The following is a 21,753-nucleotide window of genomic DNA, read 5'->3' as shown; positions in this document are numbered from 1 at the left end:
AAAATCATAATCTTCCTTTGACAACAGACAATCAGAAAAAAATGAGAAAATGGAAGTCATCTTCGTCGTTTTTCGTGATAGAAATTCATGGTTACAAATGACAAAATACAAAGAATACATCGTCCTGTGTGTATCTAAAACAAAAATATAATCGAATTTTTTGTACCATCATCGGAATCGATAATCACTGCAATTATATTTCTTCAAATTTTCTTTTGTCATAATATCTATTTTCTTCATCCTTCTACTAAATTCCATTCATGCATGCCTGATAGATGGAATATCCAAATATGGTTAAAAGCAAATTCGTTATCTCTTGTCTAAACTCGTCTGACTTTCGAAGTAACTTCTTTTATAACGTGATTTTACTTAATAGCAAGAAAAGCTCATTTAAAAGCACTAATTAAAAGCTGGAAGTCAGATCACTTGAGCTGAACTAATTTTCAGATCATAATCTCGTATCCAGAGCTACTTGCACCACTTTTCGACCTTGCTGATGGACGTTGGTACAATCATGAGCGCTATCAGAACTATGAAAAGATGAACTAAGAACCTGGGTTCGAGTTAGAGTTCAGATTATTTTTACTCAACCTCCAAATAAGCTTTCGGCCATTGCAATGATCAGTCAAGTCGGTTGGTTTCCCAAATGAAATAAGGAACTAACTTACTAACCTAAAAAATCATACGAAACTCAAATTAGCCTTTCCTTGCTATTTCTAGGACAGTATTTATCCCCTATTTATCCAAACAAAATACCTAAAATGACACTACCACATCACCGAAAGAAATGGTGATCTCATCTCGATAGTTCTTGGTTGAATTAAACACTATGATGCCAACTTAGATCAGACAATAAAGGTCTCAAAAAAATGAAAATAACAAAGTGTTTCCACGTAATATTGTACCCATGATACGATCACTGACAGTCAAAACAACCCAAACCCAAAACACCGGAGACAAGCAATCTGTCTATCCTGTCTATATGGACATATCCGTCAACTATATTGCACTGTCTGATCAAATATACATCAATATTGAACAGTAGTTCCAGGCAATAAAAAGGATCAAATACGCACAAAAACTCGGCACCACTCTATTTTTAAATGTTTTAGTTAAATTAAGATTGCAACCCCAGTCAACCCCCTTTTCTTTGGCTATCCAACCAAAGGTTGAGCAACGGATTAGAATAGGTGGATTAACTTCTCTCGTTGCTCCCAAGAGAGATCCATTGTCTTCTCATTGTTACAAGAAAAATCTGTAAATGACTCTGCGCACTCCTCGTTTAGTTTTTTCATTGTTTTTATAAGAACAATTTTCCAATTTATACATTTTCGAAAACGAATTTGTCCTATGATTCGATCAATTTTGATGATTTTGCAAATATTTTAAATCCTGCACTTAAGTTTTAGCATCAACAAACGCTAGACCAGTTTTAATGTAAATTTTTAATCTTTTGTCAATGGCAATCTTCAGATAAGTGAAAATTGACGTATGGTCTATAACTAAGAAACTATCGATGGGTCACGAATGGGTTGCATACTGGTGAAAGAAGACTGTATTTAGAATTAGGAAAATAAATTTCAAATTATTTGGCTAATTTCTGCATTGGATAGAAAGGGCTAAAAAAGTGCATTTTCTTATTTAAAATGTACCACGTGCTACGTAATGACCAATGAAAATGTTGAAAGTAATGATTTTTTACAACTTTTTTACAACTTATCAAGTTTTAATTGCTAGCAAACTCGTAAAAAAGTTTGATAACCTAACGAGGAGTGTTTTCTATGAGTTCTTAATCCACCTATTCTAATCCGTTGGGTTGAGGGATTTCTCCGCTAACCCTTGATTTGTCTATTTTTGTTGACCATCAGGTTCCATTTTGGGATTCTTATAATGACCCGGTGTAGCGGATTATTTTAACTCCCTGTAAATGTTGACCCCCCCAGTTAAAATAAACTAGGAAATAATGACTCCCCTAGAGTAGGAATTTCCTAGGAAATATTGACTCCCTTAGTAAATAATGACTCCCTGTAAAAAAGCCGAGGGAGTCAAGATAAACTAGTTTATCGTGACCCCCCCCAAAGAACTGAAGTCATTGCAGTGCCGTTCGATTGAATGTTTCGAATTTAGGATTTTCAAGGTCAAGAAATTGGGTTTCGCTGCTTTTACAACCCTTAGGGGGACTGAAATTAAATTTGGTGATTTTTACGACCCTTAGCGGGATTTTGAAGGTCTAAAAAAGGCACCCTTAAGGGCGGCATATACCCGTACCCTTCACTTGCCTAAGTACCCCCCCCCCGGGCGTTGACCGGACTGTAGTTGGCTGTTTGCAAAAATCTGTGGCAGGGTGTCTTCTCAATACATATAATAATAATAACATACGTTTTAAGTGGCATGCTCCGAAAAATTCAAAAGCTTTTAGGCGGCTGGATAAATCTAGGTAAGCAGGCAAAGGTTTCCTAATGAAGAAAATTGGCACCCTCCAGGCAAGAAAAATGATAACCACCACACCTGCACAACAGAGTTTTTATCTCAGATACATTTTGAAACAGAAATCACCTAGTAATGGGATCATTTATTGATTCTAGTGGAGATGAAGCAGAAAAAGCTTGTTAAAAGCATTCTAAGTCAAAAAAAGGCGAATTTCCAGGACTCCACCTTAAGGTAGATAATAGAGGGGAGTCATTTTAAACCAAAGGGGGTCAAGATTTCCTAGGAAATAGCAACTCTAGGGAGTCTTCATTTACTAGTTTATTTTGAGGTGGGGAGTCACTATTTACTAGTTTATTATGACTGGGGAGTCATTATTTAGGGGAGTCAAATTTTTGTGTGACACCGGATGGGATCGAACCCACAATCTTGCGCACTGTAGCTGCAATCCCCCAACAAATATCTTGAGACAGAAGAATTCTAAACATTTTTGCAAGATAAAAATCTGTCCCCCGGACCCCACTATCAGTGTTGAGTTTGGAAATGGCCGAAACTCAACGCTGACAGTGAGGGAAAGGGGGACCATGTGAGGCGTTGTGGCAGGGGGGGCCGGGAGCTTTTTTGAAGGGGCGCCGAAGAGCAAGAGGCGCCAAAATAGATTCTTTTAAACGCCCCAATCTTAAAAATCACACTTTATGCGCCTTAAATTGCGCCCCAAGACCAATTTTACTGAGATAGTTTTAAATACCTTGCAATTTTTTTCGCTCGCTTCGCTCGCAATAAAGTTAGTTGGTAACTTCTTTGCAATCTAGCTAATTTACAATTTTTTGTGTGTACAATATGGCATTATTAAATGAAAATCTAACTGCGCCCCAAGACCAATTTGCTGACAACAATATTGACATCATAAAACATCAATTCTTTTGCTCGCTTTGCTCTCATTACACATTGTTTCTTTTCACTCTAGCAAGTGTCAAATTTGTCTATTTTTATTTAGTGATTTAGGGTATCTTGGCAGTCGATTTTCAAAACTTTTCTAGTCGGCCCCAACCATGGTGGGGCCTGTTTTTCCCTTTTCCATTCATCAAAGATACATCTATTCTTATCCACTAAATATTTCCTTCCTCATTATGCCTAGGCAAATGAATTAGTAAAAGTTTAAAAACTGGTGGGTGGGGACGCCACTTTGGAAAATTGGGGGCGCCGTTTTTTTTTAAATTGACTTTGGCCCCTCCAGAAAAATTTTCCCACAACGCCACTGCGTGAAGTGTCTCAGGTTTAAATTGGGGGGTTGTGGATACTCTACTTTTATACTGATTTAACTCGCGTCTACTCACCAAAAGTAGCCCATCCCACGCACCTCACACACATAGTCCATGCGAACACGCAGACCAGCTTAGTTGCAATCTTTATCTGCAACATCTGAAAAATATTGTTTTCATGTTATTGCTAATAGTTTATTTTCAAAAAGAATTTATAAATCTTATTATCTTTATTCATGATATATACGGTCATTACAACTACAATACGAAGATAATGATAAAGATCGCGATGCACAACGGAGAGCATTGTTTTCCATGTAAGGAAATAGGAAAATGCAGCAACACTCTTCGCCGTGGTTTTTGAAACCCCTCAATATCAACCACTGTTAAACTGCAACAATAAATCGAAGTAAATCCAACTTTAGAATTGACATTGCTACATAAAGGTCACATTATAACACTTTAATTGATGCTACTAATCGTTCTTTTGTCTGAAAAAATTCTCGAGATATTTTTTCAACAAAAAATATAGCGATAATCTGATTTCTGAGCTGCTCAAGATTTATCGAAAAACATATCCAGTCGTGGCCACACAGTTTAAAATATGATCCTAGTGACTTGAGGCAAAGTTATATTTAGGGATGTGAGGCCACTATCAAATAATTAAGTGAAGAGATTTTGAGATGGATGTGTTTCGATTCGAATACCGTTATTAGGTGACAATGCGAAATGAAAATTGATAAATTTATCATATTATAAAAGTATATTGTTGCTAGCTAGTCATTGGTCTTAATGTGACATATATAGTAAATTCTTTTAATTAATTAAATGGACCTCCTAGCCATAAACACTGGCGGATTTCAGACAATAGAGCAGCTACGTCGGTAACATGCGAAGTAATATTACAATTACAAAATCTCTTCTGATAAGTTCGACGTGGTCTAAAACTGCCTATGATAAAAGTCAATGAGTCAGCCTCGATGCAGGTCCCGACCGGATGTTCCTGAACATTGAATTTGAGTGTAGCTATTTTCGTTGTTTTTATGCACTTGCAGTAGATTAAAACCAAGGTCGCTTCTACTTCGTTACCGTTGTGATACGTGTTACAGAATTAGGACTACTTATAATCATGCTAAACATTTTTTTATAAACCTTCGGATGTTCGGACTTTAATAATTTTAAGCCTAAAAATGTTCTTATTTCCACCATGTGAGTATTTTTGTCAATTTTCCCAAGAAATCAGGTGTTTTAGATAGAATCCGCAAAGCCTTAAAATGTTCTTAACTTGCTCTTAATATTTTTTATATTCTCGTGTAGTTTGTTCTTATAAAAAATGTGAAGGACTACTTATAATCATGCTATACTGAGATTGTTGTTAAGGTAGTAAAGTACACTACTCTTTCTGTAAACTAATCTTATAAAGAACGATTATCGAGAGTTAAATTTATGTATTGATTCTGCAGTCTTATCTTCGATCAATTGTCTTAAAATCATCAGATGACAGATAACACTCCCCATAATATATCAGACGTACCACGCCTTTGAAGAGAACAATACCAACTGGACCTTAGACCCTCTTTAAGTACACCTACTCGAACAGCTCAAAAATATACACGTGTTTTTTATAAGAATATCCAAAATTACTGAAGCCTTCGGATGTTCTTTAATGTTTTGGTTTAAATCCTAAATATGTTCTTAACATGTTCTTATTTTAACCATTTTTTAACATTTTTGTCCATTTTCCCAAGGAATTGGATGTTTTAAAGTCCGCAAAGTCTTAAAATTGCTCATAACATTTTGGCTATCAAAGCTTTATGTTCTTATATAGTTTGTTCTTATAAAAAACGTGTAGGGGCGAAGGTAAAACATTTCTAACCACGCACAAAGGTTTCCCAAGAAAATCTTGTATCAGTGACCCAGCCAGATCCACCCCGAAGGACAACCTCAAAATTAGAACCGGTATTTTAAAAGGCCACGTGCATTTCATGGCTCCTCTACTTAATCAATTTCTTATCGACTTAAACAAAGAAATTATTGAACAAATGGTAACATGAACACATTGATACGATAAGACCCCCTCGTCATTGGAGAAATTAGCAGAAAACAAAATCCTGAATAACATTTGATATTTATGGTGAACTTTCATCCCCATAATTGGGAAAGAAGGAATAATTTTGAAATCCCAACAGGAGCTTTAAAGCTGTAAAGAATGAAATTTACAATCCCCATCCAGTAAAACAGGTACCTCCCCGTTTTCTTTCCTTCTAAACTCTTTCTTTTTCTCTCGCTGCCCAAACATGTATCACTTGATCAACAAGACAGACGTGTTACATCATACCTTATTTTGGAATTTTCAAAATCTTAGAGGCTGAAATTTTTAAAAGAATTAAAGAATCTAACCCGGGCAGGGTACGGGTATGTACCGCTCTTAAAGCTACCTTCTTGGAACCTGGCAGCCCCTAGGGTTGAAAAAATCAGAAAATTAAATCTCAGTCCTGTAAACGGTCGGAAAAATAGAAAAAAATGTTTTGCTCCTAAAAACTTTGAAATTTTGTCAAATCAGTTCCAATAATTGCCGTAAAATCCCCCTGGAATGTAACTTATTAATTGCCTAATTTATTACTTATTTATTGTTGTGTGAGCTTTCAAGGGATCGATGTAAGCCTCCATAAACCTTCATAAGTATAAACAAATGTCAGGACAAATTCGTGATAATCCATATTACCCTGCCTGTAAGTTATCTATTCTTAATTAAATTCGTCAAAGAATTTACCCCTTGAAAGATAATAACCCTAAGCTCTAATTCAACCAACATTGAACCATACAATAGACTTGTGTGTTTATAATCTTCTACTAAATCTTTTTCAACAAAAAGTAATGATTTCCGGAATTTAATTTTTCAAAATCTCTATCAGTTCACGGGCACTTAATATATCTATCTCGACAGATCTTTTAATGATGGTATTAACATTGTATCAGTCGTTTTGATAACGTCAATTTAACGTACAAATGATAATCATTTCGGACAGAAAATGTTATGAGGACAATAACGGAAGACAAAGACTCTTTGAACTTTACTTGTCTAGTCATTCTTGGGTCTTAGTTGTTTTGGTTTTTCACTAGTGATTTTTGAAGTAGTTTTCACTATTGATAAATAACTGGTCAGGACAAGTCAAGTCTTGCGGTTAGAAACGGTGTAATCAGCTATTACTTCGTAATGTATACGAGTTGCAAGGTTTAATACGCCTCCCAGGTCAAAATCAAATGCTGGATATGTGCTATATGCTATACACGTTTGCTTTTTTTATTAGAACCCAGTTTATAAGAACATTGAGGCTGAAATTCGTTGAAAAATTAAGAACATCGTAAGAACATGCACAGTCTCAGTTTGGAAAAAAATGACAAGAAACTACAATTTTTTACTCTTTTCAAGCAGTTTTAACCCAACTTAGGCATGGATTTTCTAAAATCAAAAGTCAAATATTGTCCAAATTGTACCAGTTTTATATACTCTTTATTTTGCATGATATTGTCGATTTAGAGTAGTCTGAAAAATTTAACGCATTTAAGAACATTTAAGGCTGAAAATTGCTAAAAAATAAGCACATCCAGGCTCAGCCAAATTTTAGGTGTTCTAATAAAAAAAAACGTATAGTCTAACTATGATATTGTCTTACTATACTATAGTCTTACACGTCCAAAAGAGCCCTTGTATCCTGTCTTTAGGTTCTCTACTCGATGGAACATACTAAGCGACACCCCCTTCTCACAGACCCACTGGGACCCCTTCCCACTGGAAGAATTTATCGTCCCCAGTGGACAAATATACTCAAATTTTTGTCCCCGCTGAAAATAATCAGGTAATCAAATCCTCACTGCAAAATATTGTGCTTTCCATTCCCAGTGAACCTTCTGGCTAGAAAACAATGGAACTGAAATCCCCAGCAATAAAAAACATTGGATTATCAATCCTTGTCGAGTTTTCGCCCGTTATTTTCACCTCAACTGACTGATACAATCTCACCGGGTCTGTGAGAAGAGGTTTTAAGCGTGAAAAAGGGAAATAGATTTCTCATTAGGAATGGAACTATAAAACGGCTATCAAGAAATTGTTAACTGGGATCAGAATCTGACTTTGATAAAATCTCGATTTAATGCCCTTATGTAAAGTACCGTGGATTATGATTGGATGGATGATAGTTGCTAAGGACTGGGTATTATATTTTGAAATGTGCCTCACAAATGTTATATCCATTACATAAAATGAAGGATATCATATTTTTCATAGCATTAAGATAACATATATTTTCATTTCCGTATTTTATATCACCAACAACCAACAAAAATATCTCAATATTCTTGTCAGTCCATATGTTGACAGATGAAACAATGGACGCGGCAAAAGACAAAAAGATAAAGTGTATTTCCAACACCTCCTTCCTACATTAAAATCCAATCGGAAACTATTTTTAAGAAAATAAAGAAATTCATCATTTATATGCCTGAAAGTCACTTTATAATAGCAGCCTCGAGCCTAGGCCTCCTTACGTGTGCATATTTCAAAAAATCTTATGGTTATGAGCACGAAAATCAGAAAGCGTCACAATATACACCTTTTTTATAAGAACATAATGCTTCGATGGTCAAAATGTTAAGATCAAGTTAAGAATATTTTAAGGCTTAACAGACTCGAAAACAACAGGTTTCTTAGGAAAATGGATAAAAATTGTCACAAAATGGTGAGAATAGGAACATTTTTAGGCTTAAAACCCAAAACTTAAGAACATCTGAAGGCTTCAAAAATTTTGAATGTTCTTATAAAAAAACGTGTAGTTCAAACCTTACTTTTGATTTTCAAATAAAAAGGGAAGACAACTTTGCCACGAAAAGTCATAGCTTGTTGCGATTCACTTTCGATCAATGAGATTCAATCATTGGGAAAACAAACACTGTGGCTTAACTTACTAATAAGTTTTGTTGGTTGAACACACATAATTAATCCTAAGTGAGTTAAAACCATGAGCACAGTGATTTGTTATTACCCAATTTGTTATTACCCAATTTGTTGTCACCTGCAATTTTAACGCCACGCCATCCTAAAAAATCTGATTCTTAAAAAATGAATTTTGCTAAACTAAGTGTCAAATTCAGAAACACCTAGACAAAAAGGGTCCTGGGCACTAAAGTGTTTAACCTGTCATAAATTATGATGCGATCTTACATAAGAAATACAAATCCTTTGATATGAATAAGTAATCATTAAAATTATTAAGTGTACTATCTTAATGACTGCTTAAGGAAAGTAGCACCGGAAAGCCTTTTGACAATTAAACCGTCTAAAATATATTACATTTCATTGAATGAAATACTTTAGACTGTCTGAATAATAATGTCTAGTGCATCACAGGCACATTTTTGAACCGCCTTACAAAATAACAACTCATCTTAATCCAAAATATCCTGAAATTTTGATTATTTCAAAATTCTTTTTATAGGTCTTTAACAACCTCGCCTTCGGTGTGCCTTTGTTGAAATTTAACATCAAATGATCCGTGGTATTAACATATATAGGGGCTAAAGTGACAAAATATAAAAATATTTTCAATTTTTAAGATAGACTAGTGGCCGAGGTAGTGAATTGTGTCACTTCGTAGGGCACCCCTTAGATCAGAGCAAATTTTTGATATTATGCTCCTGATAGGGTGTAGAATTGACAAAAAAAATATGCCCTTCGAATCTCCTGCAGTTTTCGAGTGAACCGATTTTTAGTTAATCGATTGAACTTTTAGCCCTGAATTAGTAGTATCCAAAAATGGTATGGTTTGTTAACATTCGATGTCTAGATCTCGAGATAAATCATTTTTAAGGTGGGTAAATATGCTGAAAAACTGCTGACCCAGCAAAAAATATCGATAATTTTCAATATTTAAACCAAAATATCTCGATCTAGACATTGAAAGTTAACAAACCATACCGTTTTTGCATTCTACTAATTCAGGGCTATCCAGCTGTGAGAATATTTTTTCTAAAAATACTCCTAGGTAAAAAAATATTCACAAAATGCTCAAAATAAGAAAATGTTACGAACAATTTAAGGCTTGAAACTCAAAAAGTTAAAAGCATCCGAAAGCTTCAAAAAAATTTGATTGTTATTATGATGTTAGTATAAAGAACCGTGTATTCCTATAAATTTTGCAAAGTAACTTCACTATGAATCGACGTACTGAAAACACGAGATATTCCCTTACCGCGTATACTCCAAACCATCACTCATAAATAATGATCCCACTTACTCTCTAAACACACTAAATAACTTTTCAGAAAAAAAATAACAATTTCAAAATCATAGAAGTTTACCGTAATTGGTCAAAATGGGTGCACGTCAAAAAAAATGAGAAGAAAATTAGCTATTTTCACTAATTGGTGGCACTTATTATTAAAATGATCCGAAATTTCACTCATTTACTATTAATTATGATAATGATGGATAATGAGGAATCTACATCAAAATAGTACTTGATTGTACTTTAATTTACTTGTTTTGGTGCAAAAGTAACTCATTAAAAACCACGACACAGTTTTTGGTATAAAACCAGACATGTCGTTAACCAGTACTAAAGGAAATTGTGGAATTTTAAACGTCCAAAAACTGATTGATTATTGCTTTTCAACCTAAGCTGAATTATCCAGCTAGGTCAATAATATTGTTACAATCTAAAGTCTGTCTTAATATAATCTGCAGGGAGACAGAAAAAGGCTATAATTTTGATAGAATTCGAATTATATAGCGGTTTCATGCTCGTTAAAAAGATATTCCGGAGTGGAATATTACCAGAAAGAAAAATAAAATTGAGAAAGTTGAAAAATGAAGATGAACAATGAAGAATAAAGAAAAGGAAAATCAACTTCTTGTAGAATCGTGCTGTGCTGATGTATAAGCACAAACCTGTTATCTGATTCGAATGTTATCAAAGTTTACACCTTTTTTGTCTCCGCTGCTGTTCATATTGAGACAGACTTTAGGTCTTTCCTGCCTTCTTCAATCTGAACTGATGATTTCTTTGGTGATTCATGTTGCGCGCTCGTTTTCATAGATCTGTTAAATGAATTGTTGCAAATCTAAGTTAAACACTGATCACACCTTTCAATGAACTTCCAACTTTATTTCATCATAAGTGTTAAAAAATCATCAACAGGACCCACTATGTGATTTATATTTTATTTTAAGCATTTGAAAAGAATTTCTACCTCCCTTCTCTGAAGATATTGTCTCGAATCTTAAAAGGCGTGAATATAAGCTTTTCTTTTTTTTCATCAAATTTTATTGCGCCATTTTCTTGCTCCGAAAACGTTAGAAACGTTCAAAAACCAGAAGATTTACAAGGTATTCGTAACTGGAGCGATGCGAAACCGTACAATAGCTAAATTGGTCTTAAGATCAAGGAAGCACTGACCTTGACGGCCGACGGGGACATGCCGCTGGAGTTTGAAAAAACGGATCCTGTCAGATAGAAATATTTGGAAAATTTGGGATCCTGTCAGAAAGAAAAATTGAAACATTTCCTACCTGAAAATTGTCAATAATTAAAAGTCAACCCTTTCAGATACACATTATCTTAAAAATTAGTAAATTTGGGACCCTGTCAGATATCATCAGAGCCTTAAAACGGACCCTGGCAAGCAACACGTCCCCCCTAGCCAGCAACACGTCTCCCCTAGCCAATTTTGCCTAAGTGGCCCCCTAACCTAAGTGGCCCCCTAGCCTTAAGATAAAGATTTGTAAACTTAAGTATAGCACTATGCTCTCCAATGTAAATCAGTTGATTTATTCAGAGACCGTTGGCAATGCACATATGCATGTACAGTAATAACTGTAATAACGAAATACCGAAATATTAAAAATAACCGTTACCTGCATCGGAATTTGAACATTTTAGAAATATCTCAAAACGCTTCAAATCGTATCGCTTGAGCATTCTAAAAAATCCAAAACTAATCATAAAGATATCATTGAGGATCTTACCGTCACTATAGGTCGACATGATGCTTTTATGAGGTCTTTTTGAAAAACAAAGAAATTGAATTTCCCCTTACCGTTACTCCTAAAAGGATTTAACTTTAACCTGCTCGCGTACGTTATCTTTTAACGGTAATTGATCAATCGATCATTTTATTGAATGGAGTTTTATCGAATTTATAAATGACGGCGCCAAACCTATTCCCATGAACGTGCTATGAAAAGACTTTCGAACGGGAAATAGATTTTGATCGCTGTTTTAGCCTCTAGTAATTATCTATAGTGTCAATTGCTACTTCCTTCATTAATTTTAACCTTTTTCCTCACTTCATAGAGTTGAAAGTTGGATCCATGCCAAGCCACAAATGGGAAGAAGTTTTGAAACGATATTCAAATAGATGATTGATCATTTTACGTCAAAAAGATCTACTCGTGTACTATCTCGATTTATACCACACGCACAAGCAAAATGTGATGTTTCAAGACTGTTAGACCATGTTTAATACCGTTACCGATTTTATTTCCTTAATTTGAACTACTTCTTATTGGAAAACGCAAATGATTAGGTATATGGACCATCTTTTAATCCCACTGAGTAAATATCTCCCAGACTATTACTCACTAAGGACAATTTTCCCCTGAGATACCGGGTGTGTCAAAAAGAACGCCCCTATTTTTCGATTCTTGACGTACAAATTTCTATCGAACAAAAACAAATGAAAATTTTAAGGGAAGATTTAAAATTCAATTTTTTACCCTTGGTGAAAATTATACATTTTGTATGTTCATTTAAAATGACTTCAGACATTAACCAACAGAATATTTCTCATCGATTCTTTCACGCTTACAGACAACGTTGTTTCAACGTTTATGTAACGTTCACAACGCCCATATAACGTTAGATGAACGTTGAAACAACGTTGTGTGCCAGCTGGGGTACCACATCTCCTCAAAATCAAAGTTACCATCCCACCAGTGAGAGACATGTTTGAAAAGCGTGTGTGTGGTGAAAAACGCAATCTCACTGAAAACACAGACACACACATGTAACAAAGGAAGCTTCATTCACCTCGAACTTCACTCTACACATACAAGTAAAGTTACATTATGTATATAGCCAACTAATTGTGGAATTTGGTATAACTAATACGGATTTTGTAGTACTGTAGTAATAATGACAAGTAAAAAGGGAGTATTACAATGGTTGCATAATCTCGAATTATCAAGCAAATGGAAAAGATTGTTAAAGATTGGTTATTGTTCTAAATAATCTTTATAAACTTAGATTGATTTTAGCTTCAAGTTTGCTTCAAAATTGTATCGAACTATATAAAAAAGAAGGACATGGTTCTATTATGACGACATGTCGCTTCTATTATTACGACGTCGCTTTCGAATCTCAGTGTCAATAGAGAGGCAGGCACATAAACAAAGTGAATCATCAGCTCATTGTTAAAATATTACATTTCTATAGGACAAGGAAATCTTTAATACTAATCTTCATTTCTCATTCAACTTCCTCAAAATACCTATTTTACGCGAAATAAAATGAATTTGTCATTTTTTGTAAAGGGTGTATGAGTACACGCTTTTTTTATAAGAATGGTGTTTCATCATGGATATTCTTAACTTTTTTGGCTAAAATCATCTAAAAATATTCTTACGGTATTGTTAGGTTAAGATCGAAATTGGCAATCTACAGGTTAAAATGCATTAAAAATGGGTTCTTAGGTTCAGTTGCTGAATCCCATGATGGTAATATTTTTACCATATTCTTAATTTTTTGGCCATTTTCATCATGGATATTCTTATAGAGTGTATTCTTATAAAAAAAGCGTGTATTTTATAATGCTACTGTTTTTATTCTTATGCTTCCTGTTTATTCATCGAAATATTGATTATGGTTATGATTTTACTTCAAGTCAGATTTTGTGAAATATCTCGTCTGAAATCAATGAAAGCGTTAACTACCAGAATTCGAAAACAAAGAACTGTTAATTCAATCCGTTTATCCGAAATGCAGCGCAAATAATAAGGCATCACTTTTGCTTTCCTATATATAATCTTCACATTTGTTTAATTTTCTACTTGGAAATCATCTAGTTCAGATATGCACCTCAAATGTTAACATTTTTTTTGCTGATTGAAAGGGCGGACAAACAGTATTTCAAAAAGATTTATGTAATTGTTAAAATCGGTGACAATAACATTTAGACTAATGAAAAACCCACATAAAACCTTCAAAGCCGAGCACCAATCCCAAATTAGGTCAAAATGTCAACAAATCTGCTATGTGCCTGACAATCTTGAACGTGGGATAAAGCTAATCAAGACAATAGATAGATTTCCGCCGTAATAAAGAATATTGACGATTCAAAATATTAGCCCCTGTTTTTAAAAAGATTTTGAGATTTAATTAGCAATATTTTTTCCTGACAAGTTAATTACTTTTGCTACTAATTGTATAGGATATTGGCAGAATATGATCGCCTCTTATTACTTACACCGACGCACCACGTTGTTTTCGAATCTTTTTGATCATGCAAGAAAGTTTTTTTTACATTATGAACAAAACATCCTTATTGAAGGAAACGCACGCTTGACTACAGTAAAATTTATGAAAATATCAATGAATATTAACAAACTTTGTCAAGATTTAGTGCAGCAACGCTGCGCAAAAGAAGGATAAATTAATTTGCTTATATTCCGAACTTGACTCTCTAAGCGAGGTTGAGGTTGAAAAGTAACGCATTTTATAATTAAGCCGCATTTTGTAATACCTAACAAACATTGTAATAACAGTAATACATCTTAACGCGCTTTGTAATACTGTATTTTGTAATAATTGACCTACCGTTCTTTTGTGATAAAAATCAACGCACTTTGTACATAGTAGTACGAAAAGCTGACACAATTTGTTATAACACCTGACGCAAAAAGTCTCCAAATGATAAAAGAACTTTTCAGTGCAACAAAAAGTTTTATATCACTAAAACTAAATTGCAATGTGCATATAGTGAGAATCGTTTTCACTTGAAAGATTATAGCATTATTTTCAAAAGCTAATACACTTTTTTTTATAAGAACCAGTATAATTTTGCTGAGACTTGGCTGCTCTTATTTTTTTTGCCACTTTGAGCCTCAAATTGTTCTGATCCTGTTCTTATTTATAGGATGTAATTGAGGTATTTTAGGCGTTATACCCAATTTTTGACCCCTAAATTGCTTAAAATTGAGTAATTTCAGACTCAGCATTGATTTTATTTTTCGAGATTTTGAGCCTGGTTGTTCTTAAGAAATTGTTCTTATAAAAAAACTGTATAGGAAGCAGTTAATCAATAGAATCGATGCCAATCAGTATCCAAAAGAAACATTATCTATTCTTTCCGCTCTTTATCAAATACTAAAATAAAGGAAGCTATATTTTCGTTGTCTTTTTTTGAAAAGAAAATATATTTTACAACTTCCCTCAAAATATTTAATTGGAACATTAATTAGATTTCTGTGCACCAATAAGTCAGTTTTGACTCAAACCAATGCGACTCCGGTATAAACTTTTGTATTTTTGTTATTTTGTAATCCTTTAAGCAATGATACGTATACGTATATTGCAAACAAATATTTTTCCTGTGTAATTAAAATGGCTAAGGAATTAATTAATCCACAACGCCGACTTATAGACCTTGTTTAATTTCGACATAATATCAAATGATCAACTCGATACGTTTCAATTCTAATTCTCCTATGATACTCTCCTTTAAACAATAAAATCTAACTGTAACACCCCTTCTCAAGACGCAGGGACCCCCTTCCACTTGAAAAAGTGGCCGAAATATCGTACCCAGTGGAAAATTATACTGCAATTATTATTTTCACGCAAAATATTGTGCTAACCAAAGAATTAAAGTAATTTTTTAAACGAGATTTCTAAATATATCAACCTTCGTATTATACGTATATCCATGCACATCATATATCAAAAGATCTATCTCTGATCTCTCCATCCCCATTGAATTTCTGACTTGAAAAAAAATGGAATTTCCTGCCATAAAAAAACATGGGAATATCAATTCTCTTCGATTTTCAGTCCGTTACAGTATTTTTACCCCTATTGGCTGAAAAATCCGATGTATGGTGGAACAATTTGCCTTGTCGAAAATGTTTATTCGTCATCCTCTACTTAAAAGTCCTTTAAACAGACCCGATATCTAAGCAAATTTCTAAATTCATTGCTATGGATACAACAACATCAGATACAATAGACGTTTTTTGCCAGTAGTGGCAATTCTAAGAAATTTAAGCTAGAGAAGAATTTTATTGTTTAAAATTCGCCACTAATGGCAAAAACCGAAAGTAAACCAACCAAGCAATGACTATAATCTCAAAGCTAATTTTTGAATAAGTGATGCTACAAATTACAAATAAAGCAAAGTTTAGCTCTTAAATTCGCGATTGCCACATACCACATTGTCAGAAAGACTCCAAATGCTGATATGGTGATTTGTCATACCAATTTATTACATTTTGTCATCATAATAAACAAACTCAACGGACCAAATGAAGTATGTTATATTTCCTGATTTGCCGAATTACATTTCCTTTCCAAACTTTAAACATAGTTGTGGCTTTAATGACAAAAGAATAACTGTACCGCATAAATTACCGACTATACCAATAAATCATGTAAAAATGACAAATTCTCAATCTAACAGCTTCCCTAAAAATATGCCATAAAAGACGCCGAGTCCACATTAAAAGGCATTTGGTATGAAAACCATCCGTCCTCTTTGCTCAATTACATTGAAAGAAATATTCTCAAAATAGTCGTTTGACACAGGTAGCGTTTTGAAGACCTTCCTTTTTGTGGTGTAGCGGGTTGTCTCTTAAACTAATTGGGAAATTCATGTAATTAGACCATGCAACAGTTACTAATATTGTATTCATTTCTGGGGTACTGAAAGTCGGTCTTTTTTGGTCTCACCTGCTCTACTATCTGAAATTTCCTTTCTTGTCTTGAATTTCTGTTGGTAATAAGTGGCATCAAATTAATACAAGGATGTCATGATTGTGAATTAGGACCTTTGGATCTTTACACGCGGCAAAGACGGCCAACTCAAAAACAAATATGTAGGAAACGCCGGTAGAACGGTTGAAACCTCTCAGTCCAATATTTGTTCATGTAAAATACAGCAACCTGCTGCAACGTTCAGTCATCTAATTTGAATGTACATTATAGACGCCGATATTCAATAGTCTGAATTGCAGACCTCTATAAATATACTTCATATATAAGAAACCTTTTTTGCTAGAGGATGAGCAAAAGCCTAGATATTCAGTTAGTCGGCCTTTTAGTTTCCATAGTTCTATAGCAATTCATGAGCTTGATCTAATCATTCATTATACTTTTCATCAAGCCAGTAATACCAACCACGAATGTGACATTTCAGTTTTATGAAATCCATTCCTGCACCAAAGAAAAATACCCTATATGATCCCTGCTCGAAGGACAAATTAGTCAAAAAATCGTTCAAAGTTAGAAGATTACCCCATTATTTCAATGTCATTGCTATATTTACTAAACTTCTATCCCCACTGAGGGATCTAACTTTGAGTATTCCCACTGGATTTCAAAGTTGTAGACCGTATATGCGTCCAAAACAAGCCAAAATACTGAGTCTCAGACTTGAGGCCATAACTCCTGACCACTTGATTTAAAGGGGCATAAAGGTACCAAAACCATCTTCTAAATCAAAAGCTACAAGCTTTTATGGCACTTTAAAGTTTTGAGTTTCAAAAGAAAATTAGAAAAATTTCAACTTTTTCGAGAAAAAAAACAGCGCGCGAAAAGGGTTAAACAATCCGAATAGACTTTTCTTTCATTTTGTCCACGCTGACTAAAAGATTCTTAACGTGTCACTGAGTAGTGAGAAGGGGTTGTTAGAATCTAAATACAGTATGCAATTACTCTTCGGTTAAATGCTACTCCAATATGGATCTTTTATACTTAGTACTGTACATAGCCAAAAAATAAAGCTTTCCTGTCGAGATTTAAAATGTATTTCAAGTTTTAGCAGGGTTGTAGTCATGTTCTAATTTCGGTAACAAAACTCACCATGTTTCAAACTTCAATGCAAAAGATAAGTCGATAACCTATGTGAATTAGTAATGAAATCATTGACTGTCTCTATTTTGAAATCCAAAGGGAAATTGCAACACTGGAGATAACAAATCTAATTTATGATGACGATCGCATCATTATTCGTCATTTTCCATATTTCACTTTGCAGGATACGTTAATTCATTGCTTTAGATCTGCGCGTGTGTATTTGGTTTGGTTGATATACTTTAGTCAGCAGTCCTATTCGAGTAGAATAATGTATAATTGCTCGATTTTTTGCCTCCTCTTCAAGCCAAATTCCCTTCTAATTTACCGGGGGCGCAATGCAGACTCAAGATTGATTTTATACCAATGATAGACTTGCCCGTACCAAAGATTACGGCTTTTTCTCGACACTGTTCTGTTCGTTACTTTTTACATATTTTATGTTTGGAGAGGAATAGTCTAAGTGTCAACTTATCAATTTTCATAGAAAAAATCAAAATACACTGAGGGAGAACTAATCTATTTGAATTTATTTGAGAACTACAAGAAAAAGACAAAGCAACGCATCAAATGTTTTTGGAAATACTTAGAAAGAGGGTCACAGGAATGGTATTAAAAATACGAAAGCGGCTAAATTGACGGCAGCCGAACCGATCAAATCCCCGTCTTTTGGTATGGTTCAGGTAGAATATTTTGTAGGGAAGAAAGGGAAACGTAAACACGTTTATTTTAATGTTCATGTCCAAATCCAAACGCAACCTATTAAAGTACCTTTACAAAAGCCTACTGAGGATGAATTATCCATCTAAAGAAATAAACTTCAGGTAATTTGTTTTACACCATGATGAGTCACACTTAAAAAGTTCAAGGCTACACAATACTAAAAATGCAGTCTGAGATATTCCAAATTAAAATGGCTGCAATTAAACCTAATCTACAGCTAACCATTTGTACGTCAAACTGTTTTAATTGTAAATGCTTTGCAAACTCTTAAGCATCCAAAGAGCCTTGATTTCATTGGCCAAGGCGTTATTGAAGAACTCTTTCAACCAATGAGAATAGCCGTTCAAAATGACTCAGCTGTAGAGAATTGCATCTGTGAAGAAACCTCGCATTTGAAAGTAATTGACCCGTCCTACCATTTTAATAAGTTTTATAAACACATACTTAAAAGCTAATGATAATAGTGACAAATTACCTTGGATTTCATTTTGCATGCTCAATTACTCACAAATCTGTTCGTCATTACCTGCTTACTAAGCATTGCTAAACAATAAACTCCTTTGTAAAGATATACTGTATAATACCGAATCCGTGTTGTGGCCATTGACTTCCAAGCCCGAAGGGCTAGACTAAACTCGAGACACATGGATTAGAAATGAAGCCACTTGATTTCCCATCCAGAACAACTGCGCGTGGTTTTTACACAAACGCCGGATTGAAAGTAAAGTCTATCGCTAGATTACGAAAGATGCAGTCCTCAAAAACAAAGGTACTACTAGATACAATTCGTGGTCATGATTGCAGTGTGTTTTAGGCGCGTTCTGGATGGGAAATAAGTGGCTTCATTTTTTCTTGCCTGAGAAAGGTTAGAGATTCTATTCTAGCCTTTTGGGATTTTAAACTCAATGGTTGTAACTCACTTTTCTCCTTAGATGGCGTGATACGGCAAGGTAATATACCTCCATACCCATACTGTTTTCAATTACGTCATTTAAACTATTTAAAAGCAATTAAAAAACACGAAAAACACAATAATTTCCCTTTGCAGCCTTGGCAGGTTTTTTTAATCCCCTCACCTTGAAATACGATTTCAAAATGCTACTCAACCTAGTGTTGCAAGACAGGATATTCTTAATAGTCAAACTTCGTCAAAAACGTCAAGAACAATATTTTCGTCACTGACTCACTTAAAAAAACAATAGCAAAAGACATCAAACACAGCTTGAATAAGATGATTCATAAACCGGTGTCAATTGAGTGAAAAAAATCTTTTCATCATGTTTTCGTACACTATACGATGTATTGAAAATAACCAAAAGATAAATTTCAGATTGAAAAAACGTCCGACTATAATTTCCCCGTGATTTATTCTTTGTCCAGTCAAAAGATGGTTCACATTTTTTTTATATAAGAACAAACTATATAAGAACATAAGGCTTTGATAGCCAAAATCAAGGCCAAAATATTATTAAGAACAAGTTAAGAACATTTTAAGGCTTTACGGGCTCTAAAACACTTGATTTCTTTGGAAATTGCACAAAAATATTCATAAAGCGGTGAAAATAAGAACATGATAAGAACATTTTAAGCTCAAAATTGTCAAAAATAAGCACATGCAGACAGGATCATTTTGCAAAAAAAAAATTTTTTTGAAATTTGCTGCTGTCAGCAGAAATAAGCTAAATTTAAAAAATTTGTTTTGATCCATTTTAATGATGTGCAACTTAAGTCAAAATTCATTCCATTTCCAAGTTTCTACCTTTAGCCAAACTGAAGCTATTTAAAAAAACAAGTTTTGCTGACGGCAGTACTTTTTGGTTTTTGCGGTTTTTCGCGAAAATGAGGGCGTAAACAATTAGGTCACACCCCTACAGGGAAACTTCATCTTGGTATCCTTCGTTTTTAAGACACGCCATAACTTACCTGAGCAGGCTAATTGAGATTAGGTTGGTGAAGAATTCGCAAAAACTTAATTCCCGTTGGGGGAATTCTCGCAGGTTTGCAACCACCTGGTTGAGAACTACACCCCTGTCTCACAGCTCTGGTTGAATTTCTTCCTACAGTGGGCATGAAATTAAGGTATTTTTTACCCACCGGGGACAAAATTTTTGCCCACAAATTTTCCAGTGGGGCTGGGGTCCCGGCGGGTCTGTAACACAGGGGAGTAGAACTCAAAAACATAAAAATTCTCGAGGTGTCATGGAGACACAAGGATCTAAATTTTAATTTCTTTCAGACACATTACACGCTTTTTTATAAGAACATAAGGCATCTATGGCCAAAATGCCAATAACAGCAAGTTAAAATTTTTAAACACCAAGTTTCTTAGGAAAATGGACAGAGGTGGCACCCACAAAATGGTGAAAATAGGAACATGTTAGGAACATTTTTAAGGCTTAAGACTCAAAAAGTTAGGAAAATTTTTTTTTGGATTTTCCTATATAAAAAGAACGTGTGTAGCTTTAAATAGCAAAAAAGAAGGTTTATGGTTGTATGGTAGAGAATAATTGATACCTGCTAAGCTTGAATGTCCTAAAGTATTCACTCCACATAGCATGTCTTCATAAATATCCATCCAAAATTTTCAACTGTTTCACTGACTTGTTTGTAGAACGTCACGTTTAAACGATAAAAAAAGTTTATTAACAACACAGTTCAAAATGAGCAAATGCAATAAATACTTTTGCAATTTATTAATTATTTCTATTCCCGGTGGGATTTTTAACTGTTTAATGTTTGAAAGTAAAAATGTTTTATTGCATTTTTTATAACAACAATTTGCAAATTAATAAAAAAGTTATTAAAATGTTCGAAAATAAATGCATTGTTCTTGCTTCCTTTTGAAGCTTGTTGGGTTTCTTAATAACAGGGTCATACCGAGGACTCCCCTGGGGCTCACTAGGAAGGAACCGGGNTGTCCCAGAGGGGGTTATTAATCTATTCTTAATCATCTAGAAAATTCGAAATCGCTATTTCTGATTACTCAAAATGCTTCGAAAGGGTTTTACATCATACAGGTCGTGTTCAGACCAAGGTTTAAAGCAATTAGGTCTGCATGTTTCTTTTATATTCCTTTTGTATTTAACGGCACGCTTCTCATTAGTTAAACCAAAGTTTAAAAAGGAATCACCCTCTGGTTTAAAAAAAAAGTTTTTACGATTTCGTTACAGTTTTCTGAATAGACGAAATCAGAATTCGCAAGTAAAAAGCATGCTCCTTTT

This window comes from Clytia hemisphaerica, unplaced genomic scaffold (assembly GCF_902728285.1).
Source record: "Clytia hemisphaerica strain Z4C2 unplaced genomic scaffold, Clytia hemisphaerica genome assembly, whole genome shotgun sequence".
In the NCBI taxonomy this organism is placed as follows: Eukaryota; Metazoa; Cnidaria; class Hydrozoa; order Leptothecata; family Clytiidae; genus Clytia; species Clytia hemisphaerica.
This window is presented reverse-complemented; position numbering follows the sequence as displayed.